At 41.1% G+C, this 16,734-nt stretch overlaps 1 protein-coding gene across 8 annotated transcripts in view; it reads left to right on the plus strand.

Moving 5' to 3' along the window:
- tpk1 (thiamin pyrophosphokinase 1) overlaps positions 1–16,734 on the plus strand; it is a 360,013-nt gene that overhangs the window by 74,396 nt on the left and 268,883 nt on the right. Inside the window, exon 1 of one of the 8 annotated variants that reach the window (XM_080209360.1) lies at positions 2,139–2,157. The exons of the other annotated variants lie outside the window; for them this stretch is intronic. The gene's annotated coding sequence lies outside the window, so the exon portion shown is untranslated. Of the gene's footprint in view, positions 1–2,138; positions 2,158–16,734 lie in introns of those variants that run through there. 8 annotated transcript variants of the gene reach the window in all.

Here is a 16,734-nt window from a genome sequence, read left to right on the forward strand (position 1 = left end):
ATCTTCATCCCAGAGTACTTAAGCAAGTAGCCCTGGAAATGTTAGATCTATTGTTGGTTATTTTTCAAAATTCTCTGGACTCTGGACTTCTTGCTACAGATTGAAGGGTAACTAATGTAAGCTTGCTATTCAGAAAGGGAGGTAGAGTGAAAATAGGGAACTGTAGACCAGTGAGTCTAACATCAGTACTGGGGAAGTTGCTGGAGGCCATCATCAAATATTTCATAACTTGGCATTTGGAAGGAAGTGGTATAATCAGATAAGTCAGCATGGATTTATAGAGGGGAAATCATACTTGATGAATTTATTGGAATTCTTTGAGGATGTAACTAGTTGACCGAGGAGAAACAATGGATGTGATTTATTTAGACTTTTGGAAGGTTTGCGACAAGGTCTTACATACCAGACTACTATATAAAGTTAACACACATGGGATTGCAGGTAATGTCTTGAGATGGATAGAAAGCTAGTTAGCAGATAGGAATCAAAGAGTTGGCATAAATGGGTCTGATTGGTGGTCAGTGACTAATGGGGCTGCACAGCGATCTCTGCTAGGACACCAACTATTCACATGTCTATTAATGATTTGGAAAAGGGAACTGAATGTATTATCTCCAAATTTGCAGATGCTATAAAATTAGGTAGGAGAGTGAGCTGTGAAAAGGATGCAGAGATGCTTTAGCATGATTTGGACAGGCCGAGTGTGTGGGCATCTGCATGGTAGATGCAGTATAATGTGGAGAAATGTGAGGTTATCCACTTTGGTAGCAATAATAAGAGAACAGATTATTACTTGAATGGGTGTAAATTGAGAGAGATGGTTGCATGAAAGAACCAGCGAAACTTTGGTTTCCTCATGCATCAGTTGCTGAAAGTAAGCATGTAGATACAGCAGGCAGTAAAGAATTGTTAGGTCCAAGAATTCACTGACACCTCATGGTACAAACCTACGAGTTTATTAGGAGTTTCTTTTTCCTGTTTACAGTCTCCTATTGTTTTTTCTATTGTTTTTCTTACAGTCATTATAATACAATATTTCAGAGAACACGCATTCACATTCATTGGTTAGTTAAGTACATTTGCAGAGGTGGCCGACACTAATTGGTTCTGACCTCTGGACATGCACTATACACAAGTTAGTGGTCTCTGCCAAAGTTAGCTGATCATGATTTGTGAATGAGCTGGTCTCAGCATGTTGTAACATGTAACATGTCCCAGCACAAGTAAAACCTGAGACCTTGGCAATATTTATCCGATGAGTAAATTTTAGAACAAATACCCTGTAGAAAATGTTATAACATTTAGCTTCCTGCAGAAGGCAAGAAGTATGTTGGCCTTCATAGCAAGAGGATTTGGGTATAGGGATAGGAATGCTTTGCTGTAATTGTATGGGGCATTGGTGAGGCACTATACAATTATAGCCCTGGAATATTGTATGCAGTTTTGGTGTCCCTATCTGAGGAAGGATGTTCTTGCTATAGAGGGAGTACAGCGAAAGTTTACCAGGCTGATTCCTGACAGGATAGATTCAGAAAGAATGTTCCCAATGGTGGAGAAGTCCAGAACCCCTTATTGTCAAATAAGGTTTACCCCTTATTTGACAATAAGGGGTAAACCTTTGAGAATTGAGGTGAGGGGAAATTTATTCACCTAGATGGTGGTGAATGTGTGGAATTTGCTACTACAGAATGTAGTTGAGTCCACAACGTTGTCTGATTTCAAGAAGAAATTAGATGTGCTCTTGAAGCTAAAGGGATCTGGGGGGAAGGGAGGATCAGGATGTTGAATTTGATGATCAGCCATGATCAAAATGAATGGCGGAACAGGACTGAATAGACTACTCCTGCTTCTAGTTTCTATGTTTTTATGTAAAACACATACATCATTATGAACCAATGTTCCCAGTTACCCTTCTGGGTTTTGGGGTATCCCCACAATTAACATCAGTGTGTTTGTTAACAACTGCCATCTACAGTTTAAAATTGCAGGATGGGGTTAAAAAAAGCAATGGGTAAGTCTCCTGCTCCTTCTGACTACTGCCTTTCCCACAGGAATGGAATGTGCTGGTGATGGCAATTAAAATTCCAGTCCTTGTTCCCTCCAATTTTCTTTTTCCCTCTCCTTCGGGAGAAAACCTTTATATATGTGTGACAGAATGTAAGTATTTCTTTTTGATGTAGCACATAATAAATATTGTACACTAAATTAGAATATGAATCCCTGGGAAGGAACTCGTGACTTCAGTTTCCATGTACAGATGACAGGTGAGGAAGAGAGGAGAAAATTGCTGGTGTGATTTTGATAAAATTACCTCAAGGAAGGACAGAATCTACATTGTATGCACTGCTTTGTAGAATTGATGAGCACGGAGATTGATTTCTTTGGCTTAAGACACTGCACATGTGCATGCGTTGATTGTTGCTCTATTATTATCTTTGCATGCTGTGGCATTCAGATTGATGTTCATTATTGCTTCATTATTGGTTTTCTAGGTGGTTGCTTTCAGATTAAGGACTGGCCCTGAACCGTGAAACTCTCTTACATTTATTTAAGTGGATTTAACTGGAGGAAGATTTTAAAGAGGCATTTTCTTGATTGGTACAGAAGGGAAGCGACTGAAATGGCCACATTATTTTAATTGCTGAGATGTTTCGCAATGAACTTCTTGCCCCAGGTTATGTGTTAACTTTGTAGTGTCTGGAATATAAAGGTGGGGAAAAGGGCTTGCCAAACATTTCACATTAATAATGTTAGGTACTGGCAGATGTATTTAGAGGTTTTCCCAAGGAAATTGAAAACAAACAAGCTACCTATGACTGCTCACATAATGAAATCCCTTGCTATTGCTCTTGTACCAATTTACATGTGGAAAATCTTACTGCTGATACTTTGTACATGCTGAATAATTTTGCTTGTCCAGAAAAACACACAAAAAGAAATCCCCAAACTGATTTTCTGGCATCAAGTTCTGAACTTTGAATGTTAACTGCATCAGCAATAAATAGCTAGTGTGAGTTGAAAGCTGACAAATGGATTCTTTGGTGTTCTTAAACTTTCTAAATGCTTATTATTATTATTTTAAGCTTTAGAATGATGTTGACCCAGTGAGCTGCATTTGCAGGTAATATTGGGAATACTCAACATTTGTACCTTGCATTCCAGTGGTGTGAGGGATATAAAAATAGACTTCTCCCAAAAAATGAGATAGAATCATACAGCACAGAAGAGGCCTTTTGGCCCTTTGAGTCTACACCGATGCATTAGAAACACCTGAACTCCAACCTAATCCCATCTGCCAGCACTTGGCCCATGGCCCTGAATGTTTTGAAGTGCTCATCCAGATACTTTTTAAAGATGTGAGGCAACCTGCTCTTCCAGGCAATCACTCTCCCAGGCAGAACATTCCAGACCATTACCATCCTCTGGATAAAAAAGCTTTTCCTCACCTCCCAGAATACTGAGAGAGGCAAGAGAGGAAATTGTTGTGGCCTTGAGAGAAATCTTTATGTCCTCACTGGCTACAGGGGAGGTCATGATGTGAAGATGCCGGCGTTGGATTGGGATAAACATAGTAAGAAGTCTCATAACACCAGGTTAAAGTCCAACCCTTAACCTGGTGTTGTGAGACTTCTTACCACAGAGGAGGTCCCAGATGACTGGAGAATAGCCAATGTTATTCCTTTGTTTAAGAAGGGTAGCAAGAATAATCCAGGTAATTACAGGCCGGTGAGCCTTACATCAGTAGTAGGGAAATATTTGGAGAGGATTCTTCGAGACAGGATTTATTCCCATTTGGAAATAAATGGATGTATTAGTGAGAGACAACATGGTTTTGTGAAGGGGATGTCGTGCCTCACGAACTTGATCGGGTTTTTTGAGGAAGTGATGAAGATGATTGATGAGGGTAGGGCAGTGGATATTGTCTACATGGACTTCAGTAAGGCCTTTTTCAAGGTCCCTCATGGCAGACTGGTGCAGAAGGTGAAGTTGCATGGGATCAGAGGTGAGCTGGCAAGGTGGATATAAAACTGGCTCTGTCAAAGAAGACAGAGGGTAGCAGTGGAAGGGTGCGTTTCTGAATGGAGAGCTGTGACAAGTGGTGTTCCTCAGGGATCAGTGCTGGACCTTTGCTGTTTGTAATGTATATAAATGATTTGGAGGAAAATGTAACTGGATTAATTAGTAGGTTTGTGGACAACACAAAGATTGGTGGATTTGCGGATAGCGATGAGGACCATCAGAGAATGCAGCAAGATATAGATTAATTGGAGAACTGGGTGGAGAGATGGCAGATGGAGTTTAATCGGACAAATGTGAGGAAATGCACTTTGAAAGGTCTAATACAGATAGGAAATATACAGTAAATGGCAGAACCCTTAGGAGTATTGATAGGAGAGGGATCTGGGTGTACAGATAGACAGGCCACTGAAAATGGCAATGCAGGTGGAGAAGGTAATCAAGAAGGCATACGGCATGCTTGCCTTCACATGGCATTCTTGCCTTTATCGGCCAGGATATTGAGTTTAAAAACTGGCGAGTCACGTTGACGCTATATAGAACCTAAGTTAGGCTACACTTGGAATATAGTGTTCAATTCTGGTCGGCACACTACCAGAAGGATGTGGAGGCTTTGGAGAAGGTACTGAAAAGATTTACGAGGATGTTGCCTGTTATGGAGGGCATTAGCTATGAGGAGAGATTGAAGAAACTTGGTTTGTTCTCACTGGAGGGACGGAGGTTGCGGGGCGACCTGATAGAAATCTACAAGATTATGAGAGGCATGGACAGAGTAGATAGTCAGAAGCTTTTTCCCAGGGTGGAAGAGTCAATTACTAGGGGGTATAGGTTTAAGATGTGAGGGGCAAGTTTTAAAAGAGATATGTGAGGCAGATTTTTTACACAGAGGGTGGTGGGTGCCTGGAACTCGGTGCCAGGGGAAGTAGTGGAAGCGGCTATGGTAGTGACTTTTAAGGGGTGTCTTGATAAGTACATGAATGAGATGGGAATAGAGGGATATGGTCCCTGGAAGCGTAGGGGGTTTTAGTTAAGTCAGGCAGCATGGTCTGCGCAGGCTTGGAGGGCTGCAGGGCCTGTTCCTGTGCTGTAATTTTCTTTTTTTTTGTCCTTTATCCTCCCTCTAAACCATCTGCCCTTCACCTTGAACCTATGTCCCCTCATGACTGACCCTTCAACTAAGGGGAACAACTGCCCCTTATCCATTCTGTCCATGTCTCTAATAATCTTGCACATCTCGATCAAGTCACCCTTCAGTTTTCTCTGTTCTAACAAAAACAACCCATGCCTATCCAATGTCTCTTCGTAACTTAAATGTTCTACCCCAGGCAACATCCTAGTGAAGCTCCTCTGCACTCTGTCCAGTGGAATTGCATCCATCCAATAATGTCGTGACCAGAACTGCACACAGTACTCTAGCTGTGGCCTCAGCAAAGTTCTATCCAATGGCAACATAACTTCCCTGTTTTTATAATCTATGCCTCAACTGATAAAAGCAAGTTTTCCATATGCCTTTTTCACCACCCTACTAATATGCCCTTCCACTTTCAGAGATCTATAGACAACCATGCCAAGGTCCCTTTGTTTCACAGAACTTCCTACTGTCCCACCATTCATTGAATACTTCCTTGTCAAGTTGCTCTTTCTAAAGTGTATCAGCTCACATTTTTCAGGATTAAATTCCATCTGCCATTTATCTGCCCTTTTGACCATTCTATCTATAACTTCTTGTAGCCCAAGATGCTCCACCTTACTGTTAACCACCAATCCAACCTTTGTATCATCCACAAATATATTAATTCTGTCCCCCATATAGTCACAAATGTCATTTTTATAAATGACAAGTAATAGAGGGCTCAACACAGAAACCTGTGGTACGCTTCCTGTCACTAAAGCAGTTTTCTGTCATCACCTTCTGCCTCCTATAACTGAACCAATTTTGAATCTACTTTTTCAAATTACCTCTTAAGCCAGATGAATTTATCTTCTCTACAGTCTCATATGTTGCACTTTGTCAGAGGCTTTGCTAAAATACACATAAACTGTATTGACTGCACTACCCTCATCTACACAACTTGTCACGTCCTCAAAAAATTCAATCAAATTTGTTTGGCATGACCTCCCTCTGACAAAGCCATGCTGACTACCCTTGATGAAGCTTTGCCTCTGCAATGGAGATAAATACTCTCCTTCAGAAATTTCTCTAATAGTTAAGAGGGATAACCAAAGAAACCTTGATTAACAAGGTGGATTTTAAGGAGGATCTGTTACATGAATGAATTCAGAAGAATCACTCTGCACTCAGGTCTGCTCCAAGTGTCGATCTATTGCCCCCTCACGAGAGCAGGGAGAAGTCAGAGAGCAAGCCCAAATGCAACTCCACTGAGGCAAAGAAAATCATCAACTTTTATACAGTTACTCAGCCCATCCAGGCTGGACACAATCCAATCCCATGTGCCAGTGATTACATACAATATCCATTGATCCAATGGAAGTGACTAATTGTCACTATGGGAGTGCCTGATTGATCCGTGTCTCATCCATGGTATCTTGGTGATGAATGGCTAATCCGTCATTCCTGGCCTTGGATCTCTCTGCTCAGCAGGTTTTTCTCTTCACATGTTCCTTTCCCTGATTTAAGCATAAACATTTGTCTGTGAATTGTGTTCTCCACACAGCATGATCTCTCCGCCTGTGTTCTAGCTTGAACATAAACATTTGCCTGAGGATTACACCCTCCCTTGCTTCCACTAGGTTGTGTTCCCTGTAGAAATGTTAATTGGGTGAATTGTGTTATCATGTTCTCACTAGATTATACCAATCGTAAGCATCAAATGTGTGAGCTATTTCTTCCTGTTCTCAGTAGATTTATGTGAATCTCTGTTTTCCTGCTCTTGTTATGCCATTCTCCTATTTCAATATCAAGCATTCATTACTAATTAGTGTGAGAGACCCCTTTTAACATTTGGCCAAGTAATTAGACCTATGGTGTTAAATATATCAGCTTGCATCCCTTCAAACAGTTTAATGTATCAGCCAGCATGTTTTGAGGTGTTAAATTGTCTAATATAGCAGCCAGCATGTTTTGAGGTGTTAAAATTGTTTAATACAGCAGCTAGTAACCCTCCATTGGATATATGTGTACCTACCCATCTATCTACATAGATATAATATGTATATAATATGTATTCTGAAGGATTGAACAGTTACACATTCAATATCTATATATTTGTACGCCTATGCACACTGACATTTAAACTAAGCCTATTTATACCTTGTAATATGCCACAGGTGCTTTCGGCATTTCTCCACTCTGAAAGATCCAAATTGTGGTGAAAAATGATCAATCAAAGAGATTTGGGGAGGAATTCCAATTCATGGGGCTTAAATGGTGTACAAAAGGCCCAAGTGAGGAGAACCATGTTTGAAGGGGTGAAGAATAGTAGTTAGAGATAAAGGCACTTGAGGTGTGAAGGAATGAAGTTAGTGTAGGTTAGTGAGGATAAAGAGTGATGGAATTGCAATGAGGATATTAAACTCCAGTCCACTTAGCTGGATTTTGGATGAGCTGAAATGATGGAGTGGAAGGCCAGACAGAAGCATATTAAAACAGTACGCTCTGCTATAAAGCTATAAAGGTGTACTTGAGATCTACAAAGCCACATTCAGAGGCCCTTCAGAAGAAGAATTTTGTATTTTGGAGCTCAGATTGGGTGAATTAAGATGGGGAGACTGCAAACTATCTGATTCAGCATCAAATTGTGATCAGGGAGGGAAATAATGGTACGTGCCTTGTTGCTGTGGCTTAAGGTGAGATCTTTGGTCTTCCCAGTGTTATGCTGTGGAGAATTATTTCAGGATAATAATGTATCCTGTAATACATTATTAGTATTACTAATGTATTATTATTACAAATACATTATAATATTGTATTACAATGTTATTATAATACAATAATTATAATTATTATAATATGTATAGAAACAGTGCAAAGATATAGGTGCTATTATTGTGCACATGGAAGATAAACTCATGGTTTTGAATGTTGTTACCAAAAAGCAGAATTTGGAGCAGGAGGCAGAGGGAATCAAGAATGGAGCTCACAGGAGGAGATTCCTGAAGTGATGGTAAGGGGATGAAAAGAATAAAGATTATGAAAATGATCTATGATTGGATGGATGTAAATGCAACTACATTAGGGCAATTTTACCCAGATGTTGGATAGACTTTGGGAAGGAATGGTGTGGATGACCATGCCAATGACGGCAGAGAGGCTGAAAAAGGCGAAGGACAATAATGCACTACTGCCATGACGGCAGACCGGTGGCACAGTGGTTAGCACTGCTGCCCCACAGCACCAGGGACCCAGGTTCGATTCCCAGCTTAGATCACTGTCTGTGTGGAGTTTGCACATTCTCCCCGTGTCTATGTGGGTTTCCTCTGGGTGCTCTGGTTTCCTCTCACCGTACAAAGATATGTGGATTAGGTGGATTGACCAGGCTAAGTTGCCCCTTAGTGTCAGGGGGACTAGGGTAAATGCACGGAGTTGTGTGGATAGAGCCTGAGTTGGATTGTGGTCAGTGCGGACACGATGGACCTAATGAATGGCCTCCTTCTGCACTGTATGGTTCTATGATTCTATGAAAGTAAGTTGTAACTTTTATAGGGATATTTAAAAGCTGGGATCGGGAGGAAGAGTGGTAACCTAATTGCATGATTTCAGTTGGAACATCCAGGGAGGAATGGAAACATCCTTCCTGGATCCAGGAGGCATTAATATTCTTAAGAGATTTGGTGAGGAAGAGGATGCTCCAGGTGAAGTACTTTGTAAGGATAGAGGTGATTGCTTTGAGACATTGCTGCCAATTTTGACAAGTTTATTTGGTAAACATTTCAATTGGAGATGAGTAACTGATTTGATTTGATTTTATTATTGTCACATGTTGTGGGACACATTGAAAAGTATTGTTCCTTGCACGCTATACAGACAAAGCATACCATTCATAAAGTACATAGGGGAGAAGGAAAGGAGAGGGTGAACAATGTGGTGTTACAGTCATAGTTAAAGTGTAGAGAAAGATGAACTTAATATATGGTAGATCCATTCGAAAGTCTGACGGCAGCAGACAGAAAGCTGTTTTTGAGTTGGTTGATATGTGATCTCAGACTTTTGTATTTTTTTTGATAGAAAAAGATGGAATAGAGTATGCCCAGGGTGCGTGGGTCCTTGGTAATGCTGGCTGCTTTTCTAAGGCAGTGGGAACTGTCGATGGAATCAATGGATAGGAGACTGGTTTGCGTGATGGACTGGGCTACATTCACATCCTTGTATAGTTTCTTGCAGTCTTGGTTAGAGCAGGAGCCATACCAAACTGTGATACATCTGGAAATGATCTTTCTGTGGTACATCTGTAAAAATTGGTGAAAGTCGTAATGGACATACTGAATTTCCTTAGCCTTCTGAGAAAGTAAGGTGATAATGGTCTTTCTAAACAATTGTTGCTGTCCAATTCATTCATGGGTGTGAACATCACTAATATAACCAGTACTTATTGTCCATCCTTATTCACTCTTGAGAAGGTCTTGGAAGGTCTTGGCTACCTTGAAGCGTCAAGTCCGTGTAGCGTTGATATGTCCAAAATGCAGTTAGGTAGGATGTTCCAAGTCCCAGTCATGATGAAAGAATGGTGATGTATTTCCAAATCAGGATGTGTATTACTTTGGGGGAAACTTGTAAAAGGTAGTATTGACGTGCATCTGCTACCGTTATCCTTCTGAATGGTTGAAATTGAGTTTGGAAGGTGCTGTTGAAGCAGGCTGGATAGGGAGCGTGTTGAATCAGTAGACTCTGGAGGCTATAGAGGTGTATTTGAGACTTACAAAGCCACATTCAGAGGCCTTTGAGAAGAAGAATTGTGCATTTTGAAGCTCAGATTGGCATTGAGTTGTTGCTGCACAACCAGTGGATGATACACACTGCAGCCATAAGATGAAGATACCTTCGCCATTGCTGGAGAGAATTACGGCTCTCAATGTGCAAGAAAATGAGAGTCTGCAGTACCATTTTGGTCACTGCACATGCTGTCCTGTTTGAACCCCCCATTTAAACCTTCTATTTAAAATTTGAATAAAATAAAGATAAAAAGTTAACCAATAAAAAAGACTACATAATAACTAAGGAATAAGCAAACACAAACTTGCAAAAAAAGCAGACAAATGTCAGCATGTGGAAACTTCAAATGCTTCCAATCAAACTGAGCTAATAACCCAGAATTAACTAGAGGGGGCACAGTGGTTGGCACTGCTGCCTCACAGCACCAAGGACCTGGGTTCGATTCCTGACTTGGGTTACTGTCTGTGCAGTTTGCACATTCTCCCCATGTCTGCGTGGGTTTCCTCCACCTGCTCCGGTTTCCTTCCACAGTCTGAAAGACGTGCTGGTTAGGTGCAGGACTGTGACAACGAGGAGAATTTCACAGTAACTTCATTGCAGTGTTAACATAAGCCTTACTTGTGACTAATAAACTTTTACATGCATATATCAACGAGAAAAAGGACAAATGCATGATTACTCTTAAAAACTGGGTGGCGTGGACAGGTTGGGCTGAAGGGCCTGTTTCTATGCTATAAACCTTTGACCCTATAACAAGCTTATCATACTTTTCTCACTAGATTAAAGCAACCAACTTATGCTGTCTTCCTTGTCTTTACTACAAGTACAGCATTTATGTGACTTGTCCAGTTAAACTTCTGATTAATGATCCCCAGAGTGTTGATGGTAGGGAATTTAGCATTGATTATCAAGAGGAGATGGTTAGTGTTAGTGTGAATGAGTTCAGAGGAATCAATCTATACTCGGGTCTGTTCCAATTGTCAGACAGTTTATTGAACTCTCACACCAGCAAGGAGAAGTCTCAGGGCAAGCCCAAATACAACTCCACTGAGAAGAAAATCATCAACTTTTATATGGTTACTTGACCCATCTCAGCTGGACACAAGGGCATAGCCTCAAAATAATGGAGAGCAGATTTAGGACTGAGTTGAAAAAGAACTTCTTCACCCATGTGAATGTGTGGAATTCCCTGCTCAGTGAAGCAGTTGAGGCTACCTCTTTGAATGTTTTTAAAACAAAGATAAATAGATTTTTGAACAGTAAAGGAGTTAAGTATTATGGTGAGTGGGTGGGTAAGTGGAGCTGAGTCCACAAAGAGATCAGCCATGATCTTATTGAATGGTGGAGCAGGCTCGAGGGGCCAGATGGCCTACTCCTGCTCCGAGTTCTTATATTCAATCCTAAGGGCTATTGATTACATGCATTATACCCTTGAAGTGGCTATTAGTCACTGTTGGGGTATCTGAGTGATTTGCACCTTGGTGATGAATAGCTAGTTCATCATTTACAGCCTTAGGTGGGATTAATGGGTATCTCTGTTAAGCAGGTCATTACTGTGTTCTTGTCTCTGGCTTTGTTATAAACGTCTAACAATGGCTTGTATCCTTTGATAGTAAACTCACTAGCTTTCGAGGTTACCCTCTTCGTCAAGTGAATGGAGAGTTAGATGGGAAAGATGGGTATAGAGGGATTTGGACCAAATGCGGGCATTTGGGACTACTCACTTGACGAAGAGGGTAACCTCGAAAACTAGTGAGTTTACTATCAAATAAATCGGTTGGACTTAAACCTGGTGTTGTCAGACTTTTTACTGTGTTTACCCCAGTCCAACACCGGCATATCCACATCTTGTATCCTTTGAGTCAGGATGGCCTTATCGCTCCACCTAGCCATGTGACAAAAATATTATTTGAGAATTATATCCATCTTGGATTTACTAAGTGGTGGTCCCAATTGGAATGCAAAGTGGGTGGCTTAGGGGTGAGCTTATAGCTGCCTATAAAATAATGAGGGGCATAGATAAAGTAGATAGTCAACATCTTTTCCCAAAGGTAGGGCAGTCTAAAGACTAGAGGGCATAGGTTTAAGGTAAGAGGGGAGAGATGCAAAAGGGTCCAGAGGAGCAATATTTTCACTCAGAGGGTGGTGTATGTCTGGAAGAAGCTGCCAGAGGCAGTAGTAGATTTACAATTTTGTCTTTTAAAAAACATTTAGACAGTTAGATGGGAAAGATGGCTATTGAGGGATTTGGACCAAATGCGGGCATTTGGGACTACTCAGTGGTTAAAAACTGGGTGGCGTGGACAGGTTGGGCTGAAGGGCCTGTTTCTATGCTATAAACCTTTGACCCTATAACAAGCTTATCATACTTTTCTCACTAGGTTGAAGCAACCAACTTATGCTGTCTTCCTTGTCTTTATCATGTTATGTCCTCCAGCTGGGGGACACGTGCTTTGTTGGGAAATTTTGGCATGACTCTAGTTTTGTTCTACCCTTGTAATTTGATATGTTCATCAGAGGCTCCTACTGATCAAGAAATCAGACACCAGTTTGATCTTTCAGCCACTCTCAATGGTATTGGATTTTTTAACACTGCAGCTTTCGTAAAACAGTTTAAAATGTTTATGTTGTTTGATATAGCAGCTAGTCACCCTGCAGTGTTTCACGCATACATTCTGGAAGATTTTATCATTATACATTCAATACACTTATGCATAAAACATCTAAACTTCCTCTACATGTACTTGCTTACTATACCACAGGTGCTTTGCCACTTTTCCACACGAACAGTTTGATTCTCTTTTTGGAAGTGGTGACTGTGTGGCACGAAGGTGGCATTGCCATTATATGTCATGGGAAGGTACTGTGTTGTATATGTATTTTAGGGAGGGGTGAAGAATTTGAATGTGTGCATGAGAATTTTCAATTAGAGGAGCTGGTTGCCCAGCAAGGGTGAACCGAGCACCCATGCAGGTCAGCGAGCACAGGGCTGAAAGGTGATTGGGACCCAGCACAAAGTAGGCGTAGCTAACCAGGTTTTCAATGAGCTCAAGCTTTTGTTAGGTGGGAGGACTACCAGAGAGCATGGGATAGTTGAGAGTGATGTGAACAAAAGCATGGATGAGTGTTTGAATTGAGGCAGGCAAAGATGGACAATAACTCAGATGTGAAGAGAATCTGGAGTTGCAAAGTCATCTCCAGATCAAGTAACACAAGCCAGGTTCAATCTGAGCAAATGACTGTTCTCTCACCAGCCTCCCTGGAATTAGTGAGGCCAAGGTGATGGCTTCAATCTTTTCAATGTTTATTTGGGGTAGTTGCTGCTCTTACTGGACTGAATGTCAGGAAGCAGGCTGACAACACAGTGGAGTTGATAATGAGATTGAGCTTGGTGTCATTGTCGTGCTAGTGGAACCTGACATTCTGTCTGTGGATGCTGTTGCTGAGGGGCAACATATAAATGAGAAGCAGGAGGCCAAGAATAGAGCATTGGTGGACTCCAGAGAATACCTAACCAGGTTAGTAAGAACTACTGTACAAACACTGTCATTCTATGAAACTGCAATTGAAGTGATAGCTTAAGGCATCTGTGCTATGAGCAGAAGATGAAAAATCTAGTATTATTTACTCTGGAGAAAAGAATACTCAGGGAATATATTATTCAGACATTCAAGATACTTAAGGGAATGAATCAACTGAACTTTGATAATATACTGGAGATTACTACTGGAACTAGAAATGTTCATTTTGTACTCAATAGCTCTATGAAGAAAACCCAGTTTTTATAAATTAATTCATAGGATGCGGCCATTAATGGCAAGGCTACCATTTATTACTCATCTTTAATTACTCTTGAGAAGATAGATGGTGGTGAGCTGCCTTCTTGAACCACTTCAGTCTTTGTGGTGTAGGTGCTTCCACAGTGCTATTAGATAGGGAGTTTCAGGATCTTTGATTCGATTTTTATTCTCACATGTATTAACATTCAGTGAAAAGTATTGTTTCTTGTGCACTATACAGATAAAGCATACCATTCATAGGGAAGGAAATGAAAGAGTGCAGAATGTAGTGTTACAGTTATAGCTAGGGTATAGAGAAAGATCAAATTAATGCAAGGTAAGTCCAATGAAAAGTCTGACAGCAGCAGGGAAGAAGCTGTTCTTCAGTTGCTTGGTACGTGATCTCAGACTTTTATATCTTTTTCCTGAAGGAAAAAGGAGGAAGAGAGAATGTCCAGGGTGCATGGAGTCCTTAATTATGCCGGCTGTTTTGCCGAGGCAGTGAGAAGTATAGGCAAAGTCAATGGATGGGAGGCTGGTTTCCGTGGTGGATTGGGCTACATTCATGACCTTTTGTAGTTCCTTGCAATCTTGAGCAGAGCAGGAGCCATACCAAGCTGTGATATAACCAGAAAGAATGCTTTCTATGATGCATCTGTAAAAGTTGGTGAGAGTCGTAGCTGACATGCTAAATTTCTTAAGTCTTCTGAGAAAGTAGAGGCATTGGTGGGTTTTCTTAACTATAGTGTTAGCATAGGGGAACCAAGACAGGTTGTTGGTAATCTGGACACCTAAAAACTTGAAGTTCTCGACCCTTTCTACTTCGTTCCTGTTGATGTAGACGGGGCATGTTCTCCTTTATGTTTTCTGAAGTCGATATCAATCTCCTCATTTTGTTGACATTAAGGGAGATATTTTTGTTGCTGCACCAGTTCAGCAGATTCTCTATCTCATCTGTTATTGTTTGAGATCTGACCCACTACAGTGGTGTTGTCAGGAAACTTGAAAATCGAATTGGAGGGGAATTTGGCCACGTAGTCATAGGTGTATAAGGAATAACATAGGAGGCTGAGAACATAGCCTTGTAAGGCACCAGTGTTGAGGATGATTGTGCAGGAGGTGTTGTTACCTATCCTTACTCATTGTGGTCTGTGAGTTAGGAAGTTCAGGATCCAGTCGTTGATGAAGGTGCCGAGACCCAGGCTACGGAATTTGGAGATGAGTTTCATGGGAATAGGAGTGTTGAAGGTTGAGTTGTAGTCAATAAATAGGTGTCTGACATAGGTGTCCTTGTTATCTTAACTCAGCAACAGCAATATATTTCCAAATAAACCATGTGACTTGGAGTGTACTTGCAGAAGACTGTGTTCCAGTTGTCCTTATCTTTCTAGGTGGTAGAGATTTTGGGTTTGGGAGGTGCTGTTAAAGGAGCCTCAGCATGTTGCTGCAGTGTATTTTGTAGGTGGTATAAACTTCAGGCATGGTGGAAGGAGAGAGTACTCAAGGTGGTGTATGAATGGGGTTCCAATCGCATGGACTGCTTAGTCCTGGAAGGTATTGAAATACTTAAGAGTTATTGGAGTCAAACTCACCCAGGAAACCGCAGATTTTTCCATCACACTCCTGATCGATATAGCGTACACGATGGGCAGGTTTTGGGGAGTCAGGAGGTGAGTTACTCATAGTAGAACATCCAATCTCTTAGAGCCAAATAATTTAATAGATGATCCAGTTCAGTTTCTGGTCATTAATAACTCCCATGATGTTGATGGTGAGGGATATAACGTTGGTAATTCCATTGAATGTCAAGTGGAGGTGGTTAAATTCTCTCTTGCTGGACATTGTCATTTCCTGATATTTTATGTGACATAAATGTTTCTTGCCACTTACCAGCCCAAGTCAGAAAGTTGCACAGGTTTTGCTGCATTTGGATATGGACTGCTCCATTATCTGGAAAATTGTGAATGGAACAGAACACTGTAATCATCAAAGATCTTCCCGATTTCTGATCTTATGATGGGGGAAAGATCATTTCTGAAGCAGCTGAAAATGGTTAGGCCTTGGACACTACCCTGAGAAATACCCGTATGATGTCTCGGGACTGAGATTATTGACTTCCAACAACGACAAGCACTTTATTTAGTGCTAGGTATGACTCCAGCCAGTGGAGAGGATTTCCTGATTCCCATTGACTGCAATTCTGCTAGGGCTCCTTTATGCCACACTCTGTTAAATGCTGCCTTGATGTCAAGGGCAGTTACTGTCATCTCTGAAATTCAGCTTTTTTGTCCATGTCAGGATGAAGGTGAGAGGTTTGGAGCTAAGTAGCCTGGTGGAAGCTTAAGTAGTCTGGTGGAAGCTAAAGTAAACATTGGTGAGTTGGTTGTTGCTGAGTGAAGGCCATTTCACACACTGCTGATGATCTCTCTCATCACTTTATTGATGATTGAGAGTAAACTGTCAGTAATTGGTGGGATAGTATTGTGTTTTTTTATGGGCCGAACATTCAAGTAAAATGTTTCACGTTCTTGATTAGATTCCAGTGTCATACCTGTATTGGAACAGCTTGGTTAGGAACACAGCTAGCTCTGGATTAAATGTCTTCAACGTTTAAGCTGAGCTGTTGTCAAGTCCCATTCCTCAGCCATTTCCACTGTGCTCAGCTGTTTCTTGTATCACATGGAGAGAATCAAATTACCAGATGACTGGCATCTGTGAAGGTGGGGAGCTCAGAATTCATTTGAGGTATATCATCCACTCAACACATCTGGCTGAAGTCAGTTACAATTGCATTAGCCTCCTGTTTTACATTGACATATTAGATTCTACCATCATTGAGAAAATGGATGTTCATGGAACCGCCTCCTTCCACCAGTTGTTTAATTGCCCACCACCATACACAGCTGTGTGGCAGGATTGTAGATCATCTTTGATCTGCTTGTTTGGTTGTGGGATCACTTAGCTCCGTCTGTCGCATGCTGCATCCATTGTTTGGCACGCATGTAGTCTTGTATTGTAGCTTCACCAGGTTTAGGTACTCCTGATGTT

Source organism: Carcharhinus amblyrhynchos, chromosome 2 (assembly GCF_965287045.1).
Source record: "Carcharhinus amblyrhynchos chromosome 2, sCarAmb.v2.hapA, whole genome shotgun sequence".
NCBI lineage: Eukaryota > Metazoa > Chordata > Chondrichthyes > Carcharhiniformes > Carcharhinidae > Carcharhinus > Carcharhinus amblyrhynchos.